The sequence below is a fragment of the Pipistrellus hanaki genome, assembly GCF_964339955.1.
Source record: "Pipistrellus hanaki genome assembly, chromosome: 14".
Lineage (NCBI taxonomy): Eukaryota > Metazoa > Chordata > Mammalia > Chiroptera > Vespertilionidae > Pipistrellus > Pipistrellus hanaki.
This window is the reverse complement of record NC_140516.1, coordinates 28,180,506-28,205,039: the sequence shown is the minus strand read 5'-3', so window position 1 is coordinate 28,205,039 and position 24,534 is coordinate 28,180,506. Positions and strand designations below refer to the sequence as shown.

Here is a 24,534-nt window from a genome sequence, read left to right as displayed (position 1 = left end):
CCCTTGCAGTATGCAGACAATTTAAATTATTACAAGGCAATGTTACAAGTATGAACCCTGGCACAAAATAAAGTAATTACATTCAATTAGCAGCCCCCAGAGTGACGGCCCGGTGCTGAGGGCTTTAGATGTTGTCTTTTGTTGACTTACAGAAGCCAGGTAATGAGTGAAACTTCAAAGTGCAAGGGGCTAAAGTGCTGCTTAATTAGTGGAAACAAGAACAGAAAACATGGCCAAAGAGGAGGAAAAAAACATACAATTTTCTTTTGTTGTAGGAATTCAGATAATACGCTCCATTTCCCAAATAACAACAACCTGAATACCCAAATACAGAAATGTCCTTCCAAGGATAAACCCACTGGATTGATATTGTATGAGGTGTTTTTTGTTTGTTTGTTTGTTTGTTTGTTTGTTTTTAAGGAGGGTGGGAGGGTGTATTAAATTTGATGTCCTATTTGCACCCCTCGTAGTGTATCTTCCTTTGAAAAGATAAAACAAATACTCTTGTTTGAAGTTTAAGATATAAATGTAAATGGGATTTTATTAGATTAAATGAATGCTTTCTAAATTTCACTACCCCACCAGTTATAAGCTTGTTTCTCTGAAGAACAATGCTGGACTCAAATATAGCCAGAAATATTCTGAAAAATGAAGAAACGTAGGGGAAACTAGCTCTGCTCTTTATTAAAATATCATGTTTTTTTTAATACATGTAGGGCTTCTTTTCTGTTTATAATTTGTTATAGGAAACAAAGTGGCATTGTCTGAGAAGTAAAGATCATTAATTAATAAATGGGTTGAGAAAAGTGGTTAAATCTGTATTTCACTGATTACATTTGTATTATACCAAATATATATTTCAGGTGTATTAGAGATTTAAACAAGTAAAATAAAACTAGAAACTAGAAGAAAATAGAGGTTGTTTTTTTTTTTTAAACAACAACAACAACAACAACAAAACCCACTTAAGGTAAAGGTAACACCAAATCCAGACCGTAGGAGAGAGTAGATGGATTTTATCTATTTTAGTATTAAAAATTACCTCTATTTTATATTTTTGTTTCCTAATTCTTTAAACTTTATTTTTATTGTTGGCAGTATTACAGATGCCTTCCATATGTGTGCAAGTACATGCCTATATGACCCCAGAAAGGGGAAAAATAGAAGAATTTACACCAAGCTGATGTCACCCGACATGGTGATGGGAGCACTTTTAGCTGCAAGAACCAGTGATTCCAAATCTAATTGACTTAAAGTGAGGGGAGAGAGTGGAGTAGAAATCTAGCCATAGAGCGGTTTTAGGCTCAGGGCCTCTCTGGTGCTGCTGTCTGTGATTTTCTTAGCTGTTCCCTCTTTGAAAGATTTGGGCACTACCTTTGTCCTCTCTCTCCTTTCTTTATTCTGGCAAATAGCTGTTGCAGTTCTTTGTTTCCTATCCACAGGCCTGGGGTGACTGTCTAACCTCTCATCTAATCTGAGAAATTTTGGACATTGAAAGGGGGTGCAACAGGCATAAGTTGGAGCAGTCCCAGGGACACTGGGACCTATGGCCACACTTCACATGTCACAACCCCCAAAGGAGGAGAAAATGACATCCGCCATTTCTAAATTACCCTAGACATCAGTTTTCCAAGTGTAAGTAGGGGACCCCTGCAGGAAGAGGGTGTATTACTGGTAGCTTACAATGGTTAATAAATGTGATTAAAATTTCACTTTAATTGCTAATGTAGTAAATATCAAGATGTAAGCCAGACAAACACTTTTTGAAATTCTTAGTAACTTTAAGAGTGAAAGGGAGTCCTAAGCCAAAAGTTTGGAATCCTATCTTAGACCAAATATCCAGACTTCTGGGGCTTAGAGTGGGCTATGAAAAGGAGCACTATTCTAGCTAAATAAAATCTTCCTGGTTGGCATAGCTCAGTGATTGAGCATTGACCTAAAGCCAGGAGGTCACAGTTAGATTCCGTGTCAGGGCACATGCCCAGGTTGTGGGCTCCATCCCCAGTAGGAGACATGCAGGAGACAGCCCATCAATGATTCTCTCTCATCATTGACATTTCTATCTCTCTCTCTCCCTTTCCCTTCCTCTCTGAAATCAATGAAAACATATTTAAAAATAATAACTAAATAAGATCAGTGTTTCATCAGAGAGATCTAAAAGGGAGTGGATGCTATAGAGGCAGTCAACATTATCCACCACATGCAGAAATAAAGAGGTCAGGTTGGCTCATTTTATCAACATTTCCTCTCATTAAATTATCTCAAAGGAGCATGTGATATTTTTCTAATTTTATAAAATAGATTTAATTAAAAATATGATGAATGATTTTCAATCATTAAAACAAGATTAAGGTAAACTTAATCTTCAACCATTACTAAGATCTTTTCTCACTTACAAAGAAAGAAGAAAAAAGTCAATTTGGCCAAAACTGGTTTGGCTCAGTGGATAGAGCATCGGCCTGGGGACTGAAAGGTCCCTGGTTCGATTCCAGTCAAGGGCATGTACCTTGGTTGCAGGCACATCCCCAGTAGGGGGTGTGCAAGAGGCAGCTGATTGATGAGTCTCTCTCATTGATGTTTCTAACTCTCTGTCCCTCTCTCTTCCTCTCTGTAAAAAAATCAATAAAATATATATATTTTTTAAAAAAGTTAATTTGATCATTATTATATTACCCCAAATATTCATTATCCCAGACATTTTAAAAATAATTTTAGTAAAAAGTACTGTATTCTAATTTCTACATAGTAATGGGAAGTGAATTTTGTCTCTGCGTTTAAGTTTGGATACACAGGAAATTTTGACTAGATTCTTTCATGAAGATAAAAAACAGTGCAGTTTATTTCTAGAATTTTGTAGTAGTGCTATTTGAATATTGTTTATTTAAAATTAACAAAAATGTTATTTTATTTTGACTACATTAAATCCGTTTTTTTTCCAACTGACACTGTCTGTTTCTAGTCTAGTTTTTAGAATAAATTTTGGCATATGTGTCAGAAATTTTGGAAGGAAGACTAACTAGGAATTATCAAATGTTTCCCCCCCATTATTTAGGTTGGAAATGGAATTTTGTTAAATGTCCCTCGTCATCAATTTAGACCACATTTTTTCTACCTACACTAATAGATTTTATACTATTAAGACATTCTTGCTTTCCACATTTGAATAATACTTGAGTATTTTGTAATATGCCTTAAAAACTCTGATAAATTATTTGTTTACATTTTATGAGATTTCTACATTTAATTTCAAAAGACAGACTATTGTATGGTTTGATCTTCAGTATCTAATTTTGTCAGGTGTAATTTCAATATGATACTTTGTGAAAATAATTCAGAAGGTTTTTTGCCTCTGTATTCTGAAATTATATATATCTATATTAATAAAAGGGTTATATGCTAATTAAACCAGGTCAACCAGCCATCTTCCAGATGTCCGACTTTCTTTCATACAAAGCCATGGTGGTGGGGGCAGAGGCAGTTAGGGGCGATCAGGCCGGCAAGGGAGAGCAGTTGGGGGCAAGATCAGGCCTGCAGGGGGATAAGGGCAATCAGGCTGGCAGGGGAGGGCAGTTGGGGGCCTCCAGGCCATCAGAAGAGGGCAGTTGGGGGTGAGATCAGGCCTGCAGGGAGGGCAGTAGGGGGTGAGATCAGGCTGGCAGGGGAGGGCAGTTGGGGTGATCAGTCAGGCAGAGGCAGTTAGAGGCAATCAGGCAGGCAGGCAGGTGAGCAGTTAGAAGCCAGTGGTCACAGATTGTGAGAGGGATGTCTGATTGGAGAGGGTGCAGGCTGGGCTGAGGGACCCCCCCCCCCCATACACAAATTCATGCACTGTGCCACGTGTGTGTGTGTGTTTGTGTGTGTATGTAACAGGAAAATTTGTTTGCAAAACTCTCATGTAGAACTTGCCACATGCCAGACACTATTTTAAGCATTATACTAATACTAGCTTGTTTAATACTCATAACAACACTATGAATTAGGCACTACTATTATTCCTATTTTATAAATGAGTAATCAAGCCACAGAGAAATTAAGTAACTTGTCCAGGATAACACAGCTTGTAAGTGGCAGAATTAGTTAGAATTTAACTTCAGACATCTGGTCCCAGAGTTTATGTAGAATCCACACTTTGACATATTTGAACTGTGGGGTTCTTTTTATAATTTTTTGATAGTTTTTCAATGTCTCCTGTGATCTCCATAATTTCCTTCCATGAATCAAAATAATTCATTCATTTTGTATGTCAAACTTAATTATTCAGAGTTTTGCAAATCAGTCACATGGCTATTTAATGAGCAGATGAACAGTGTGATAAAGATTTAAGCATCAGTTACTCCTTCTGTCAAAAAATGACTATGAAGGACCTCCTACGATTCAGACACTGATTTGGATGAGGGAGGTAGAGTAGTGAGCAATTACAAGAAAGATCATATTTCTGTTCTCAGAGAATTACATTAAAATGGGAAAAGAAACAATATAATAGGTAAGTGGTAGTGCCATGAAAATAATAATAGAATAGGATAAAGAGACTCTAAGTGATGGGGGAGGGGTGGACTATTTTAGATAGGATGTCATGGATAATCAGAATGAAGCAATGGAACCAGTCATGTGGATGGATATCTGGGGAGAACATTGCACCAGCAAGGGAAAGGACTTGAACAGGAATATTCTTGGAGATTCTAGAAACAGTAAAGAGGACAATATAGCCAATACAGGATGACAGAGAGAATCATGGTAAAGGATGAGTTTGGGTTGTTTCTGGGACCAACTTCTATAAAGCCTTGTAGGCCATAGTAAGAACTATTTTATTTTATTAAGTTGAAAAGCCAGGAAGAGTTTTAGCAGAGTGGCATGGGATGACTTACTGATACAAAGAGGTCATTCTACTATCATGTGAGAAAGAATCTATAATGTAGACAGGGTGGAAACAAGGAAACCAAAATTGGTATTGCAATTTTTGAGGAAATAATTGCTATAAATAACTTGATGGAGTTGGATATGGTGATAGGCATTACAGTTTCACATATTTATAGAAGGTAGATTTGTGCTCTTCTACCTGCCTCTTATATTTCTAAAAACTCTTGTGATTATATTGGGTACCCTCCCTCCAAATAATCTGAGAAAATCTCACTATTTTAAAATCATCTGATTAGCAATTTAGTTCCATCTACAACATGAAGCTCCCTTTGCCATCTAAGGTGACACACTCACTGGTCCCAGGAATTACGATAGGTTGGGGACATTTTGGGAAGGGGCATTATTCTGCTTACCATAGATGTCAGCTTGACAACCAAATGGAGCTCCAATAACATAATATATACCTTTTATTTTCTTCCAAAATTAATATATAAAGAAGCAAGATGAAGGGGTAAGTGAAAATGAATAATGCTATTCAATAAAAAAATAAAAATAAAAATTCAGAATTACCAAATCAGCTCTCTCTATATAAATTTCAATTCTAAAACATTTAGAAATAAAACAATTGGCTTAATAATTATTACATTTTTACATATCTTTATCATTGTTCAAATGGGTACAAATGTGTTTATAAGATTTTGTGCTAATTGTTCACTCAGTTGAACTTTTAAGCCTTTTTTTGAGGAAGAAATTAAAATAAATTCTTTAGAGTCATAAAATTGAAAGCAGTGCCATGTTATCTTCGTAAAGTGCTGTTTATAAACAAACTAGAGGCCCAGTGCATGAAATTCAGGCACTTGCAGGCTGCCAGTTGCCAACTGAGGCACCTCCCTTTCCCCAGCTGCCTGTTGTGCTGGCCCCACACCCTGGTCGAACTCTTGGTAGAGGGAATGATTTGCATATTAGGCTTTTATTATAGAGGATATATAAATTAATCATAAATGGACACTAAAAATGGTTTTCCTCACTAAATAAAATACTGACAATATTTTGATCATATACTTTGCCATTAGAATGCATATGAATATAAATATATGGTTGTTTACACTCACAGACACATATATGTTTATGTGCATTAACTGTATGCATAATTTACTGTATGTACAGTTTTGCTTATTTAGTGCCTTTTTTGTGCCGGGCTCTTACTTGTATGTAGGGAACATCACACACAGAGCCACTTTCCTATGGAGTTTACAGTCTTGTAGAGAAGGAAATGACTCAGCTGGTAGTTATTCCAAGGCATACTGAGTGTTGTGTTGGGAGAATTACAGGGTGATACATAAGTGTGTGTCCTCTGCACTGCAGTCTTTTATACTTCCCTTTCCTGGCCTTGTTACACTGAAACAGAATATTTGTGTATGTGCTGGTTTTTTCCTTTAGACGATAAACTCCTTGACAGCTGACATCTTGTTTATTTTTGTTACCCTGGAGCCTAACAGTTCCAAATCCATAGTAGGTGCCTAGTAAATGTTTTTGAGTGGTTGATTGATTGTAACTAGTCTCCAATTAGGTAAGCAATGTTTCAGTTCCTCTTCTGTTACTCTCAATGATATGTTATGTTGGAGTGAAAATGTTAATTATGTGATTTATGCTAATCAACCTTAATTTCTTGGAATAAAAAAGAATGCCCTTCATTCACTCTCTTATTCAACAAATACTTTGTTCATTTGTCATCCACAAAGATATTACTTCATGTAAGCAGGAAGTACCGAAATAAATTAGGCCTTGAGCTCACATTCAGGATTTGAGTCTAGTGGAAAAGGTAAGAAAACATCCTAACAAAATATTGAGATGACCATTCAGGAAATGTGTGTGATTGTAAAAATATTCTGCATCCATCCTTGGAAAGAATGACTTGATCAGAAAGAATGGGATAAAGTGATTCATTCTTCAAGAAGGGTGGCTAGGCCTTCCTTTCAGTTCTTTCTAATGACCATCAGACTTTGCAGATGAATCATCCAAGTGTGGAAGGAACCCTTTGTAATGGAGGGCTCCCTCAGGACGAGTGGCCCATAAAGTTCTCAGGTTCTATGTGTGTGGGTATTTGGGCCCACTTGCATCCAGCAGCTCTGATGAGAAAAGGCCTGAAGTGACGGTGGCTCTGTGGGTACCTGGATGGACTGGGTATGAACGCTCACGCCTTGGCCACCAACACAAGACTGAGTCATAACCAAGCTGCTAAGGAGGGAATGAAATCACACTCGAAGCCAGCCTCCTTCAAAAGACCAGACTGGCATAGGCAGAGACACCATGTGAAACAACAGCAATTGGCGGAGGAAGAAAGACCCCAACATCTCAGGGTGGCACTGGACACCAGCAAGTGATGGTGGAGCAGAGATGCCAGGATTCTTCTCAGGCAGAACCTTCAAAGCCCTGAAAAGTTTAAGAAACTGTCACCCACTTACCCTACATGTAAATAAAAATCAACATACTATGAAACCATGAAGTAAAACCTGTATGTGTGCTAAAATCAAAACACCTTCTGTCTATATTTTTAGATGAAAAAAAAATGAACTTTTCTCATCTTGTTGATGCCCTGATTTTACTGGTGGTCTAGGCCTTTGGTTACTTGGTGCAGTGGATAAACACTAGTTCTACCCTTTTTAAAAATATATATTTTATTGATTTTCCACAGAAAGGAAGGGAGAGGGACAGAGAGATAGAAATGTCGATGAGAGAGAAACATCGACCAGCTGCCTCCTGCACACCCCCTTCCAGGGATGTGCCCACAACCAATGTACATGCCCTTGACTGGAATTGAACCTGGGACCTTCCAGTCTGCAGGCTGATGCTCTATCAACTGAGCCAAACAGGTTTCTGCTAGCTCTATCCTTCTTGAGAAGGAAGATCAATGATCTATTTTCTGGACTTGTTTTCTTGGATGACCTAGGTTGACAAATAGGTAGCATCAAGAATATGATTCTGGACTTCCTGCTAATCTAGACCTGTCCTGAGTTTCTAGAACATAATTCTGATTTAATTTGAGAAATAAACAGTATGATCTTATTCACACACTGAATGGTATGAAACAGTTCGTCTCTATGACAGCTAAAACATAGGGGGAAAAGAGCCAACAAGCAAATGTGAGACTTAAATAAATTATTAATGGAAGTTTAGAAAGCAGGAGATAATTACATTAGGGTTTTTAGAGGAGTTTTTTTACTGAGACTTTACTGGTGATAAAAGTGAAGGAATCACAGATGCAGGGGACAGCTTTTACCTCGAGGGTTGGGAGAGAGAACCCAAGGAAGGAATTAACTTAGAAGCACTGTCCCCCATTCCAAAGTGAGATCCAGGCTTCTCTGAAGAGAATATGCCTGTGCCCACTGGATAGTAAAGTGTGTTGAGGGATCCAGGTAGAAAATGTGAAGAAGAAAAACCACAATCTGGGGGTATCAGCCCCTGGGATACTGGTGAGGCTCACTGGGAAGATGCCCATGGTTGTATTGGTAAAACTCCTCGGAAGGGTGTGTACTACTGAGTCCCTCATGGCAATGGCAATGAGCTGCCCAACCATATGTGAGCAAGGATGCTGCCTGCTGGCAAGGAAGCCAAACCTTGGCAGCTGAGCTATTAGACTAAGAGATACAGCACCACCAGAACAAGGAAAAGCCCTTTAGCAGTGTACCCCCTCCAGAATTTTCTATTGACAGGGCATGGTGCCAGCTAGCAAGAGAGAAATATGTTACAGGGCACGGGAAGAATGGATTTGGACCTAAGAGACAATCTATAATAATAAAAGTGTAATATGCTAATGAGACCCAACAGCCAAACAGCCTTCCAGACATCCTTCCAGACAGCCTTCCGGATAAAGCCAGGGCTGCAAGGGCTGAGCTCCTTGCAAGAATTTTGTTCATCGGGCCTCTAGTGGATTCATAATTGGCACAATGGCTATGTATGTGTATATGTCTCAAAATGATTGACCCATTGCCTATGTTCCACTTATCTTCAGGCTGTGAATTATCAGAATAAAAGTAACCTGAGGCGAGCCAAAATTATCTCAATAAGGCACAAGAAATTTATAGGTCTAGTTTCTTTTATCCTCTCAGTAGGGCATACTTCTAGGATTTCTCCGTAGGGCTGAGATAGTTATATTTTACTGAATTGAGTGAGGACTCGACTAATTTTAGTTTTAATAATTATACTCTGTTTTCCCTGACTATATGCCCTCTGAATGGCACCTATTAACCTCAATCTTCTGTATACTATCCCGAATTCCTTGTTGTTTGGGATAATGGTACTCAGAAAATATAATTTGTTTTTACTTGTACTGGTTCCAAATGAAAATTAGTCTTTGGAACAAGACACACCTCAGTTAAAATTCCAGGTCTTTTGCTGAAGTTGTGTGTAAACCTGAGTACATTATTTAATTTTTCTCAGGAAAGTTTTCCCATCTGTGAGGGCTATAAAATCTATCTAGTCTGGTTGCTCTAAGGATTAAATGAGACTGACTCAAAAAAGGTTAGCCTGGCACTTACTGGGTCTTCAACAATTGACAGATAGTGTTAATAGAGGGTGTTTCAAGTTTCGTTGATTCTTAAAATAAATGAAAATATGACAGAATTTTGATATAATCTCTAATATGTGCTTCCCTAAAATAAGATTTTAGAAAATTAAAAAAGCAAAAAGTACAAGGACCTCAAGAAGAGAACTGAATCTTTGATAAATGACTGAACTACAGCTAGGAAGATCATTCTACAAAGGTAACAAAAATGGGGAATTTTAAAAAAGGAATAACCAGATCCGGTTTGCATTTCATCAGGCTGTGTCATAGGCCAAATCCGTTTTACTGTCTCATTTATGTGACAGATGGTGTGACAACGTATTGAGCTGATAAATTGTTTTCAGTTATTTAATTACAGTGCAATCATCTTACTGTATTTCGACTCCCCTAATTTGAAACAGCTTTAACCCTTTGGTCCAGATGGTTTCCTGTACGTGCCATGCCAGTCAGCCGGCCGGGCTGTCCCCTTCCGAGTGTTTGTCCAAACCAGACTCTTGGAGACAACTGCATGCTTATGTCACTAGCCACATCTGTCATGGCAGGATTTGTGTGTTTCCTCAGCTTAATAATATCTGATGGAGGCACCCAGTCTCCCTTCCTTAAAAGCACGGGTACCAGTCTAGGAAGAGGTGCCTCAAAGATCAAAACCAGGTCTGTGTCAGTGACATGTGAGTTTGTGAATTGGGAATGGCTGTGTCAAATCTCTCCTACAGCAAGAAAACGTCCCTTGGCTAATGGAAAGGGAGCATGGTGTATTGTTGGCCCTAATTAGAGACCCAAGTTTTGCAAAGTCACCAGGTTCACTGGCAGTATTTTATAAAGCACTGCACAGAATTTTAGGAAAATACCCTAGGGAAGGACAGACAGGATGTGAATTGTAAGTAGATAAGCAAGTTCAGAGATGAGGGCACACCGAGTTGCCTTCTCTCAGCTTTCACTTTGGAGAGGGGACTTTTTTTGCTCTGGAGAGACTAGCTATTTTATTTATTTATTTATTAAAAAAATACATTTTTATTGATTTCAGAAAGAAAGAAAGAGGAAGAGAGAGATAGAAACATCAATGATGAGAGAGAATCATTGATTGGCTGCCTCTTATACTCTCCCTAACTGGGGATGGGACCCACAACCCAAGCATGTGCCCTGACTGGGAATCAAACTGTGACCTCCAGATTCATAGATCAATGCTCAACCACTGAGCCATGCCAGCTGGGCAAGGTTGGATGTTTTAAAAATTTTAATTGGGATAACAAGTAAACAGGAGTTAAGACCTGAAATTAAAACTTGGTAAGATCTCTATAATGGAATACTACGCTGCTGTAAAAATGAAGGAATTCTTACCATTTGCAACAGCATAGATGGGACTGGAGAGAATTATGATAAGTGAAATAGGCCAGTCAGAAAAAGAGAAATATCACATGATCTCACTCATTTGTGGAATATAATGAACAACATAAACTGATGAACAAAGACAGAATTAGAGTCATAGAAGCATCAAACAGACTATACAATCTATGAGGGAAGGCAGGGGGTAAGGGAGTAAAAGATCAACCAAAGGACTTGTATGCATGCCTATGAGCAAAACCATTGGATACAGACAGTAGGGGGGTGAGGGCATGTGCTGGGAGGGGTGAAGGTGGAGGGAGAGAGGCCAATGGGGGAAAAAGGAGACTCATGTAATAATTCAAACAATAAAGAATTTAAATATATAAAAAAACTTGGTAAAATAATAATGACAATAATAATAGCTATGCTTATGTAGAGACAAATAATTATTATTTAGAGGCTTTAATAATAATGATGATATTACCAAATATTTATTAGTACTTATTTTATGCTAACAAGTCATATGCACCCATTTAATCCTCATTGAAAACCATGCTAGAACTTTTCACTAATTAATTACTCATTAATATACTGAACATTTATTTAGCACCCTCTCTATTTCTGACACACAGACCCATTTATTTCTCATAACATTAGTAGGCATAATTGTCACCTTGCAGATTCTCAAAGAGGTTAAGTAATATACCAAGACCTTGAAACTTGTGTGGTACAAGTAGTTTTCAAATTCATGTCTGGCTCATATTCTTTCCTTTATTACTGGCTACTTCTCAAACTGTGTCCCTAATTCTTTGTTTCAGCCGCATATTCACAACCCCTTGTGTAATTCCTTAACCTCTTTTAGTCTTAGTTTCCGCATTAGTATCATCATCCTCTTCTTATTCATCATCATCATTATCATCATCCGGACCACATGGGTTGTTGTGAAGTTAAAGAAGATATCATATTAGAATGTTGACCTACACTTAAATACATTTTGGTTGAATCAATCCAATGTGTGTGTTTTATATTAGTGACCTCAATCCACTGAAGAATGTAATAATTTCATTGTTCTTTGTCATCAGGATTTAATTAATACATAGTCCAAATGCAAATATTTTTAAACCAAGATTTCCCTATTTTCTATTGGCACTTTTCCTCAATAGCTCAAAATCTAGCAAAAACATTCAGAGAAATGTAAATAATTACACTTAAAAATCCCAAAACTTAGTACTTTAGGACACATTGTCTTCAACTCCAGATTGTTTGATTATTAAGATAATGCTTGTCCAAATTGGGTCCCTGACTTTTTCTAGTCTGTTGTCTGCCATCCAAGTAAGTTTTATAAAACAAAATCTTAGAAAATCATAAGACACTTGAAAAGGAAATTGAAGAAGAGGCAAATAAGTGAAAGCATATACTGTGTTCATGGATTGGAATAATTAACATCATTAATATGCCCTTACTACTCAGAGTGATCTACAGAGTAGATCTTGCTATCAAGATACAATTGTAGCCAAAACTGGTTTGGCTCAGTGGTAGAGCGTCGGTCTGCGGATGAAAGGTCCCGGGTTCGATTCTGGTCAAGGGCATGTACCTTGGTTGCGGGCACATCCCCAGTAGGAGTTGTGCAAGAGGCAGCTGGTTGATGTTTCTCTCTCATTGATGTTTCTAGCTCACTCTCTCTCTCCCTTCCTCTCTGTAAAAAATCTTTAAAATAAAAGAAACAATTGTATATTGCTAGCAATATACAATTGTAATCAAGTTATCAATGGTATATTTCACAGAACTATAACAAATATTCCAAAAAATTATATGAAACTACAAAAGATTCCAAATAATTATAGCAATCTTGAGAAAGAAGAAAAAAGTTGGGAGAATCATGCTGCATGGTATCAAACTATACTTACTACAAGCCCATAGTAATCAAAACAGCATGGTTTAACAACACACAAATCAATGAAACAAAATAATGAGCCCAGAAATCAGCCCATACCTTTATGGTCAATTATTATTTGACAAAGGAGATCAAGAACATAAAAAGAGGTAAAGATAGTATTTTCAATAAATGGTGTTGGGAAAATTAGAGATATATTGCAGAAAAAAATGAATCCAGACCACCTTTGTATACCACACACAAAAATAAACTCAAATGGATTAAAGACCTAAATATTAGACCTGAAACCATAAAAACTTAGAAAAGAACATAAGCAGTAAAATCTTAGACATTTATCATAGCAATATTTTTTCTGATATACCTCCTCAGGCAAGGAAAACAAAAGAAAAAAAAAAAAACAAATGGGACTGCATCAAACTAAAAATGTTTGCACAGCAAAGGAATCCATCCACAAAATAAAAAGATAACCCACTGAATGGGAGAGCATATTCACCGATATATCTGATAAGGGGTTAATGTCCAACATTTATAGGAATATATGCAACCCAACACCAATAAAATAATCCAATTAAAAAGTGGACAAAGGACCTGAATATACACTTTTTAAAAGAGGACATACAGATGGCTAAGAGACATATGAAAAGATGCTCAATGTCATTAATCATCAGCAAAGTGCAAGTTAAAATTACAACGAGATATCACCTCATACCTGTCAGAATGGCTATCACCAATGAATTAATAAACAAGTATTGTCAAGAATGTGGAGAAAAGAGAACATTCATGCCCTGTTAATGGGAATGCAAAATGATGTAGCTATTGTGGAAACCAGTATGGAGTTACTTTAAAAAGTTAAAAACAGAACTGCCTCATGACCTAGCTATTATATTTTTAGGAATAGATCTAAAGAAACCTGAAACATTAATTCAAAAGATATATTCTTCCTTTTGTTCATTCTAGTATTATTTACAATAGCCAAGATTTGGAAAATAACCAACTGCCCAACAGTAGTTGAGTGAATAAAAAAGAAGTGGTACCCTAACTAGTGTGGCTCAGTTGGTTGAAGCCTTATCCCATACACCAAAAGGTGGTGGGTTCGATTCCTGGCCAGGGCACATGCGGGAGGCAATCAATAGATATTTCTCTCCTCTCTCTCTCTCTCTCTCTCTCTCTCTCTCTCTCTCTCTCTCTCTCTCTGTCTCTCTCTCTCTCTCTCTCTTTCTCTCTCCCTCCCTCCTCTCCCCTTTGTATTTCTAAAAAATCAGTATTTTTTTTAGAGGTGGTATATATACACAATGGAAGATTACAGGGCCACAATAAATAAGGAAATCCTCACTTTTATTACAGAATAGTCAGACATGGAGAATATTATGCTAAGTGAAATAACCCAGTCTGAGAAAGACAAGTACTATATGATTTCACTTATATGTGTACTCTAATGAACAAAATAAACTAAAAAACAAAATAGAAACAGACTAATAGATACAGAGAAGAGACTGACAGCTGTCACAGGGGAGGGAGTTTGGGGCTGGATGGGAAGGATGAAGGATTAAGGAAAACAAACAAACACCAAGAAATTCATAGATACCTACTACAGCATGGTGCTTACCAGAGGGAAAAAGGGATGTGGGGGTATAGAAGAGGGTAAAGGGGACATAAATGGTGATAGAAGGAAACTTAATTTGGGGTGGTGAACTTACAATAAATATGCAGATGATGTATTATAGAATTGCACACCTGAAACCTACATAATTTTATTAACCAATGCCACCCCCAATAAATTCAATTATAAAAAAAGATTAATCTGAAATATGTTTCTAATAGGAAGTTATGCTTCCATGACAGGATGCATAGGAAATTTAATCTCTACAAACGAACTTGTGTAGGGCTTATGAATGGGAATATTTTCAAATCAAATAGCTAAATATAAGAACAGCACTAAGAGTCATGATGTTGGATCTGTTTGCTAGTGTTTCTCCTAAAGCACAAACTTTCTCTGCTGTGGTATTAGCAAACATTTCCCTAAGAGATGAGGAATGGAAGGGACAGATAATCCAAGGAGAACCACACTTAGGGAGTCCTGAACAGTTCCTGTGTTAGATTCATTTTCTTTGTGACTAAGAAAATTTAAAATGGAAATTCTTTGCAATTTTAGATCCTCATTCTGGCTCTACTTATGAAAACCGTGTCTGGTACAGTAAAAGTAGAATGACATAATTTTCTAATAATTTCATGCCTGTCACTTGAATATATTTTACTGAAAATCTGATGAAATCAGCCACACATTTTAAAAAAGCATAATATCTGTAGTTTAAACTGCAAAAGTTCAGACTTATGTATCCGTGAAAATGAATTAAAAGTGGAATCAGTAAATGCTGTTTTCTGCTGTAACAATGTTCACAAGCAAACAGAATTCAAGGATCTCTTACTAAACTCTGCCAAACTATGATGGTTTTGTATTTATCCCCATTCTTCCTTCGCTAAATAATGAATCTACCATTGCTACTTATGATTATGTCCATTTTGCTTTCAGAAGGAAGTAAAGCATCTATGTACTTTATTGAAAGATTTTAAAGAAGTAAGGAACTGCTTTTTATTTATTTTTTATTTATTTTTAAAATATATTTTATTGATTTTGTACAGTGAGGAAGGGAGAGAGGCAGTTAGAAACATTGATGAGAGAGTCATTGATCAGCTGACTCTTGCACACCCCCTACTGGGGATGTGCCCGCAACCAAGGTACATGCCCTTGACCGGAATCGAACCCGGGACCTTTCAGTCCCCAAGCCGATGCTCTATCCATTGAGCCAAACCGGTTTCGGCTCTATTGAAAGATTTTAAAAATAAAAATAAACTGATGAAGTGATACGTATACTGAAGAAGAAAAAGGAGAAAAAAAGAGTAGTGAAATCCACATTGAGGTTGCCGTGCCAGTCACTTGCCGTGAGGTCATTTGTGGTGGCTAACGAGGGCCACAAGTTTAGTTCTGAACTTCCTTGTGACCAAAGTGAGAAAGATCATTCATTAATTCATTCATACTCTCATTCATTCAATAAATAAATATAAATCAATCTGCTAGTATTTGTTTGGTTCTCTGGAGGGTATTATAATTTTCTAAAATAAAGGAACCAAAGTAGATGACACATTAAGCTATTTCAAAATGCACTCCTTTTCCTAATATTAAGAGCCAGAGAAAGTCCATCTGATGGATTCTTATAAAACAAGTTTAGTTAATTTTTATTATAATAGTAATTTTTACTATTGTGTGATGGCAAATAATTACCATGAATCAATGAAGCGGTTGTAATGATGAGCATCAGAACACATGGATCCTTGAATGAGGACATTTAAGTAGGCCTGAAGAATCAGAGAAGTATTTACAGCTAGCTAGCATTTAGGTCATTCTTGGAAATTGATGAATTACCTAGCAGAAATTTCTGGCATTCCAAGAAAAAAATAAAATGTAAATACAAATGCAGATAAGCCAGGAGAGAAAAGAATGTTCATGGATTTTCAGTAGTTCAAGTTTACATGTGATGAATTTTGAGCAACAGATAAAGATGAGTGGGTAAGCAGAAAGTCAGACCATTAAATGCTTGAATGTCATGCAAAAAATAATTTGATTTGCTAAAAATTGAAAGCAATTGAGGAGTGACAATCAGACTTATAAGTTAAAAAGAACAGAGGAAAAAAAAGCACTTGAAAAGTTAAGGCAAGATTACAGGCTGGAAGAAAGAAAAGGGAACTAAAATAAAAGCCAGAGTCAGAGGTGATTAGCTAGAACTTGACCTATAGCAATGACAACAGAGCCAAGAAGATAAGAATAGATCTGGGGAATATTTGGGAACTCAAATATCCACGCATTGATTTGATTGAGAATTTTCAACTCATACTGATGTAAACATGGGACAGTTTTATCTTTCTAAAACTGCTTTTAATTATAGACTGGGAAGTAGACTATTTTCGTAATAGCTCCGTAAAATTTCATAACATTTTAGTCACTTGGTTTTTTGAGAGAAGGCTTTTCTCCTATTTAAAATTCTTCTTCAGCACAGACCACACTTGTAGGAAGGGAGTTTGCGTCAATTTTCTCCATTTTTCCTCCTTTCCACTTTTCCTTCTGATATACTAGTGTTTGTTAAGCCTGTATCTATCAATGGCAGAGTGTATTGGAGGGGTGACAAGTTGCTCCTGTCAGACACGTTGTCCCCTTTTTTGCTGGTCACTACCTTCTCAGGGTAAAGCAATCTGGGAGGCAGACCTCACAGTATTGGTTCTCTTTTGTGGGCACATCCTATTTTGTTGGGAAGATGTTCCAAAGGCAGCCTTTGTAGTCCTGTGACATGGGAGAGCTGGCTGGCCACAAGCCAGTCCCTCCCTCCCTTCCTCCCTCAGGACTCCCTTTCCTCTGGTATCCCCAGCATATTTGTCCACCCCACAACCTTTACCTGCTGGGGTGTCTTTAACCACTTACTGAATGCCCATGGTACATGGTAGGGGAATGGTAATGGAGACAGAACTATGGCTTAAGCCTCAGCCTCCAGTCTAAAAAAAGAAAATTTAGGTTTAAATATCCTTGCATGGGAATCCGGTCTACCGATTGGTGCTCCCTGCCTCGATTACCCTGTTTCCTCTTGACCCTTTCTTCACATCCCAAGAACATGGGCGCTCTGTCAGTTTGATGGCTCAACAACTTTCAGGCAACTTCACTTGCCCAACTCAGTATGAGGCAGAAAGGGAGGTTTTTGACACCTGTAATCATATACCGTTCAAGAGAGACAGAAAGGTTGAATGTCCTTTTATGTAGGGAGAAGGGAGAAGTGGATGAGAGGATTACCAAGCTCTTCCTATTCCTAACAGAGGAGACCACCTTTTCTTCTCCCAGTTTCTTCTTGTGATGCTGGCAGGCAAAAGACCATTTAAGCAGCTTCTCTCATGCCTGGGAAAAAACCTAGTGTCTCACCTAAAGAAAGTAGATGTGGTCTTTACTAGAATGCCGTGTTCTATTAACTACCTCCAGGCACAGAAGAAAAATTTCAATATATGTCTCATGCCATTTTACTATATAACTTTTGAAAATATGAAATATAGATGGTAACAAGCCACTTACACTATCTCCAAAGTATTTGCCGTGGGAAACTGAAGAAGTGGTGGCATCATGTACCAGGATTAATGCCACAAAAAAGATGAGGATAGACAGCAATATCTTTCATTTTAGATATGCTTAGTTTAAGGTGCTTTGGGGAGAACCAGATAGAGATGCCCAGAGGTTAGTGGGCCTCAGGTATCTGAATCTCCAAAGAGAGAAACTTGGGCTATTGGTATAGAGTTGAAAGTCATTGGTTGACTCAGAGTTGAAGCTATGGATATCGATTTGAAAGATACAAGATTTCGCCGAAACCAGTTTGGCTTAATTGCTAGAGCATCGGCTTGGGGACTGAAAGGTCCTGGGTTCGATTCCGGTCAAGGGCATGTACCTTGGTTGCGGGCATATCCCCAGGAGGGGGTGTGCAAGAGGCAGCTGATCGATGACTCTCTCTCATCGATGTTTCTAACTCTGTATCTCTCTCCCTTCCTCTCTGTACAAAATCAATAAAAATATTTTTTTAAAAAGAAAGATACAAGATTTTGCTCAACTAAAACAAAAAACTTGATTTCTTTCTAAAATTTAAACATTTTCACAGAATTATAGAACTTCATGAAGTAATAGATACCTCAGATATCATTTAGTTGGTTCCACTGATTTTTAAATGTAGAGAGTACCTATCAATGCTCCTATAGCATGCTGTGAATATAAGTTTTATTCTCTGAAGATCCTCTAAACAACAAAATTGTTGTGTGTTATATGAAAAATAACCTCAAATAGATGCTTTGTGTAGTAGTAAAGATTTTGTAATATTTGTGCTTTGTGATCAAAGGGTAGATTTTAACCTCTGACCCTAGTATTGTTCTTTATGGTTTGGGAACTTAGCAATTAAGACCACAGATTATTTTCTTGGTATCCATCACTTTGATAAATTTTAGGCAGCTTCATGAGTCCTTTAAAGGAAATAATAAATCTAAGAAATGTACATTAGTAACCATCTCAGACTATATTTATGCCCTGAGACCTAAAGTTTTCTCAAGAAGTCTTATAGAGAGTAAGAACATGGCTTCCACTGATATTTTCCCAATTTTATGAGTTTTCTTATTGAGTAACAGTCACCGATATTTTTCTTTTCTTTAACTGAATTAGATTAAATTACATCAGCTCTTAGAAATAGAATGCTGCATTTGTATTGGGTTTAAATTTTTTTCCTACTAGATACTAGGCAGTTAACAAGGTTGTTGTAGGAAGCCTGCCTAACTTAAATTTAATACATATTTTCACAATTTGTTATCTCAATTTGTAAGAAACCATATCTCACCTACTTAAAGCAATTCCTGCACAAATATAAATTAATTTTCTACACTACTTTCAGATAATAAGCTTTGTTGTAAATTTATAATTTTTATTTTTATTTATTTTTAAAAAATATTTAATGCATTAGGTATAAGAAACTAGGTTTAAAATATGTGAATGACTCTTCTATGAATTTTATCCAACTAATCAAATCAGCTAGTAATATGTAAATTTATGAAATCTAAGGTTTCAGAAAGGACCTAATTGAGTTGATGTTTTCCAGTGTAATTATTAGCTTTATAGCTATTTGACTGCCAAACCAATACTTTAATTACCCCATGAATGAGATTATAGTACTATGTGCATATAGGCTGTATACCTATAACCATATATCAGTGCTAAAGAAGAGATCACCATAGCTACCCAATAATTTAAAAATTGATAAATACTATTGTATATGACAAGGGATATTTATAAAAAAGCACAGATCCCAGAACATTATGGGAACCATTATGTTGAGAATTACTATAAAGTAAATCAAACTTGGGGGAGATTATTCAAGTCTGTAGAGTATCGTGCTTTTGGCTTTTGATCAAAGCATTTAATAATTCAACTCTTATAACCTATGTCCTTGTTACTTAGTATCTCACTGTAGTGCCATGTTTCAATAAGGAGTTGCACTTATGCTGTGTTTTTTGTACAAAAATATTTTTTATATTCCTAAGACATGTTGGAAGCACACTGTTTGAGCAGTATAGATTTCCTTTAACATGTATCCCCATAGAGAGGTCCTCTATTGCATTTAAAATAGCTAGGCCAGCCCTGGCAGGAGTGGCTCAGTTGGTTGAGCATTGTCCTGTGCACCAAAAGGTCACTGGTTTAATTTCCTGTCAGGGCACATGCCCACGTTGTGGGTTCAATCCCCAGGTTCTTAAAGCTAAAATTTTCATTTGAACTTTTCTAGTTATTAGGCTTTTTTCCAATTTTCATAAATTAAGAGTAGATGATTGAGGAACCACAATCATATTCTCTTCTTCTGACTCTGAGAACTGATTTCTATTTTAAGAATTCCTGAGATTAACATACAGATTGGGGAGAAAAAAGAAAGAAGTGAAAGTCTGAATAGAAGTTAGATTATTTAGAAAATATAAAAGAAGTCGTATGCCCTGCATATCTGAATTTAATCTCAATGAGCTTCATATCTGCTTTATGATCAACGAGGTAGCAAAGATCATGAGCTAATTTAAAATTATGGATGATTTGAGAAAGTTTTTATTTAGTTTATTTTATAAGCATATCTCTTACCAATAAATAAAATAAAATAAAATAAAATAAAATAGTCTTAAAATATATGTTGGTTGTCTCTAGTGGTCAATTCAGTGTATAAAGACCAATCCTAGCATGACTTTTAGTAGTCTCTCTCTCTCCCTCTCCATCTCTCTTAACCACTACTTCTCCACTGTACTTGTATTTACTGTTCTTTTCTTTTGTATTAGCTCTTTATTATGAAAAGTTTTCAAATGAACAGGAAATTTGAAACATTAGTACAATGAACAGTGTCTTCACACCATATAGAATCAATAATTAACATTGGATTGTCCTCTGTTAAATAATTAATTTTACATGAATTCTGTATGCTTCATATTTTTCTCTCTATAAACACACATTTTCCTGAAATTTTGTAAAACAAATTTCAGACAACATAATAATTTCACTCTTAAATTCTTCAAAGTGAGGTTACATAAGTGTAGTACTGTTAACAATCCTAAGAAAATAAACAAAAATCCCTTGCAATCATCTAATATTCAGCTCATATTCAAATTTCTCCACTTATGCCAACCATGTGTTTTCTAGCTCCTTTATTTATTTATTTAATTTATTTAATAAAGAATTTGATCTAGGTTCATACATTATGTGTATTATTAAATTTTTTTGTTTGTTTCTCTGAGAGAATAGTTCCACTCGTCCTTTTTTTTAATAAACCTTATTTTTTTAAGAGTCCAGACCAGTTTTCTCATAAAATGTTCCATTATGAATTTGTGTGTTTCCTCACTGTGTAGATTAATGTGTCCTCCCATCTCTTGTATTTGTTAGAAATTGAAATTTAAGGTCTACAAGCTTGATTAGTTTCAGAGAAAACATTTTTTTTTTTTCATGAGTGCATCATTGGTGACATTGTTGTATATTTCACATTTCATCACATCCGTACGGACAAGGTCAGGTTTTACCATCATGTGGTCCTTTGGTTAAGGTGGTTCCAACCAGATCTCTCCACTCTAGAGACACATTTTCCCTTGTACAATAAGTAATTCCTCTATGGGTTTATTTTCGACTTTTTAGAAGGACTCCATTCGTCATCCTCCCTTCCTTCACTGCTTTGGTTCTTAACCAATTGCCTACCTCAAAGATGTTATTTCTTCTTCCTCACCCATTAGCTAAGAACAAATACGAGGTAGTTGTTGGTATTCGGTGAAGTAAAGTGCATAATACAGTTTTGTAAATGGTGCATGCATTTATAATTATAAGTTGTCTTTATGCGTATAAAAGGGTAGTTTCCAGTGGTGCTCTGAGTAGTCCACTCATTCAGCGGAAGCAGTGGAGTTCTGGTACATGCTCAACGGCCAGCTCTCCAAAGAGAGAAGCCTGCTTCTCAAGTTATGCCAATTTCTGCAGTGTTAATACTCCCACCCTGGCCAATTTCAAGCTACCAACTCGATGTCAACCAGACTGCAAATCCCAGAATTTCCAACAGCCAGCTCTTTCAAGCTTGAACAAGCCAGTCCAGCACACTACTGGGAGGATGACTGCAGAAGTAGAGTTGCTAGATTTAGCAAATAAAAATATTCCAATAAAGTCAATATTTAGGAAATACCTATACTAAACAATTATTTGTTATCTGAATTCACATTTAACCAGGTCCTATATTTTATCTGGCAACCCTATGTAAAGGGTACGTGTGTGTGTGTGTGTGTGTGTGTGTGTGTGTGTGTGTGTGTGTGTGTTTGGAGTATAAGTGAAAGGCTTAAAAAGACAGATTTCCATATTTACCCTCTTCCCTTAACAACCTCATCCAGACCCTCAGCATTTGTTGTTTATTTTCCTTCCTTCTTTCCTTCCTTCCTTCCTTCCTTCTTTCCTTCCTTCCTTCCTTCCTTCCTTCCTTCCATCTCCTTTGGTTTAGTCAAACAAATGCTATACCAGTCATATTTGTATTCAGACAAAAAAAGCAGACTTTGAGAAGGAGAATTGAGAAAATTAACAAACTAATCAAATAAACAATTTTTATAAATTCTATGTTATTTAAAGAGGCTCTCTACATCGACCCAACTTAATTCCAACACTTTTCAAAACATGTATGTAAACAGAAGCCTATCATTTTTTTTTCATAGGCTAACAATTAGCCTGACTGGTGTGGCCGACTGTTGACCCATGAACTAAGAGGTCACTGGTTCAATTACTGGTCAGGGCACATATCCAGGTGGTGGGCTCAATCCCCAGCAGGGGCTTGCAGGAGGCAGCCAATCCATGATGTGATGACATTTCTCTCATCAATGTTTCTATCCCTCTATCCCTCTCCTTTCCTCTCTCTCAAAAAAAAAAAAAAAATCAATAAAAAAATTTTAAAGGGCTAAAGCTTAGAATTTTCTGTAGGGAATATGTAAGCAAATTATTAATGAAAACTTTGGTTGTTTATAATAACTCTTTTACAAGTAGGTTTTATTGGCAATATTTAGGTGAAGCAGTTATTTTTAAAACTAGGCATGTGTAAAATAAGCTGAAGAACTGACTATATCTCAGATTGCCATAGTGGGGTAGGCTATACTCTGAACAGATATTTACATAAATATTTATATTAATCATATTTATCTGTAGAGTAAGAAGAGTAAAAAGAAAATCCTTTTGTTGGCATTGTATTGTAGCTTCAGTGTGCTCATTCCCTGTAAGAAGAAAAATGTGCATTTACTAATATTAGTTTGCTAAGGAAGCCAGAACGACAGCAAAAGAAAGAGAAAATACAGATTGGGTAACTTAAATGACAGAAATGAATTTCCTCACAATTCTTGAAGCTAGAAATCCAAAACAAAGGGGAAGACAGGTTTGGTTTCTTCTGAGGTCGCCTTGTCTTGCAGATGGTCACTGTGTCCTCACATTGCCGGTCCTCTGTGTGTTCCTCTGGTGTTTCTTTGTGTGCCCTAATCTCTTTCTATGGGGACACCAGTCATATTGAATCAGGGCCCAACCCAATGGCCTCATTTTAACCGAATCCTTTCATTAAAGGCCCCCATCTCCAAATGTACTAACATTTGGGGGGTGAGGGTGGGTGCAATTCAGCCGGTAACAACATACTTCCCTGCCATTTATTCTAAGGACATTAGAATGGTAATACTGATTTCTAATTCTTTCTCACTAGGAAAAGAGTCAATAGCTCAGTAATTCTAGTCAACTCACAGAGCCATAGGATGAACTCCTTTGTCAAAGCCCTCCAACTGCCTCCTGTTGTGGTCAGACTACCAGCAGAGTCTTTATTGTTAGAACCCTCAGGGCTCTATCCAATCTGCTCTGCTCAGCCTTGTGAGCTCTCTGAATCCACGGGCCACTTCTCTATCAGCCCATCCGCTTCCGTGCCTGGGCCACTCCAGCAGCCCTCCCACCGAAGGGCTAAGGCATTCTCCTTCTCTGGGTGCAATGTTCTTTCCCCCAATTCTTCCCTTCCTTCACCTCTTCTTCAAGCAAATATTACCTTCCTGTGAGGTCGCTGGCCAACTATCTAATAAATAGTATCCATCCTAACTTCCCGTGCTTTATGGATTCTCTGTAGCATTTATCAATACATTTAACGTTCTGTTTACTGATCTTGTTTGTTATGTATCACCCCACAAGTACACATACTAGATTTTTATCTGCTTTATTGACCAGTATGTCCCCTCCTTTTGGAGCACTGTCTGCAAATGGCAAATGCTCAGTAAGCACTTTGAGTGAAGGGAATGAAGGAATGAGAGGTTCATTTTGGATTTATCTTCTTTCTTCTCCTCTTCTTATTATTATGGGGAGAGAAGTACATTCAGTGTTTCCCGGGCCTTGGAAGCAGAGAGAAATTAGGCAGGGATGGACTAAACGGCCTGTCGATGCTCCATCTTGGGTTAGAGACTTATGAATCTGAGCCTTAGGCTACTCAGTGAAATTAATTACTTTCTTAAATGGGTGGTGAAATTAAATGGGTAAAATGGTTAGCAAGTGATTGATTATTGTAATTCTAAATTTAAATCTGAACTCATTAGGACTGTGTTACAATTGATTAATCTGGTCTATTAGGCAGTTTTGCTCAGTTGATAGAGCATTGGCCCATAGACTGAAGGGTCCTGGGTTTGATTCTGGTCAAGGGCACATGCCTGGGTTGCAGGCTCAGTCCCCCTGGTGTATGCAGAAGGCAGCCAATCAATAATTCTATCTCATGCCGAAACCGGTTTGGCTCAGTTTCGAGTGTCGGTCTGCGGACTGAAAGGTCCCAGGTTTGAT

At 37.0% G+C, this 24,534-nt stretch overlaps 2 long non-coding RNA genes across 6 annotated transcripts in view; one reads left to right on the top strand and one right to left on the bottom strand.

The window, feature by feature from the left end:
* LOC311632255 overlaps positions 1–3,143 on the top strand; it is a 141,574-nt gene extending 138,431 nt beyond the window's left edge. Inside the window, exons 4-5 of the long non-coding RNA XR_014796749.1 lie at positions 1,443–1,635; positions 3,053–3,143. This is a non-coding gene — a long non-coding RNA (uncharacterized lncRNA). The remainder of the gene's footprint in view (positions 1–1,442; positions 1,636–3,052) is intronic.
* The window catches only part of LOC311632253, a 580,642-nt gene that overhangs the window by 506,555 nt on the left and 49,553 nt on the right, over positions 1–24,534 (bottom strand). The gene's annotated exons all lie outside the window — the stretch shown is intronic.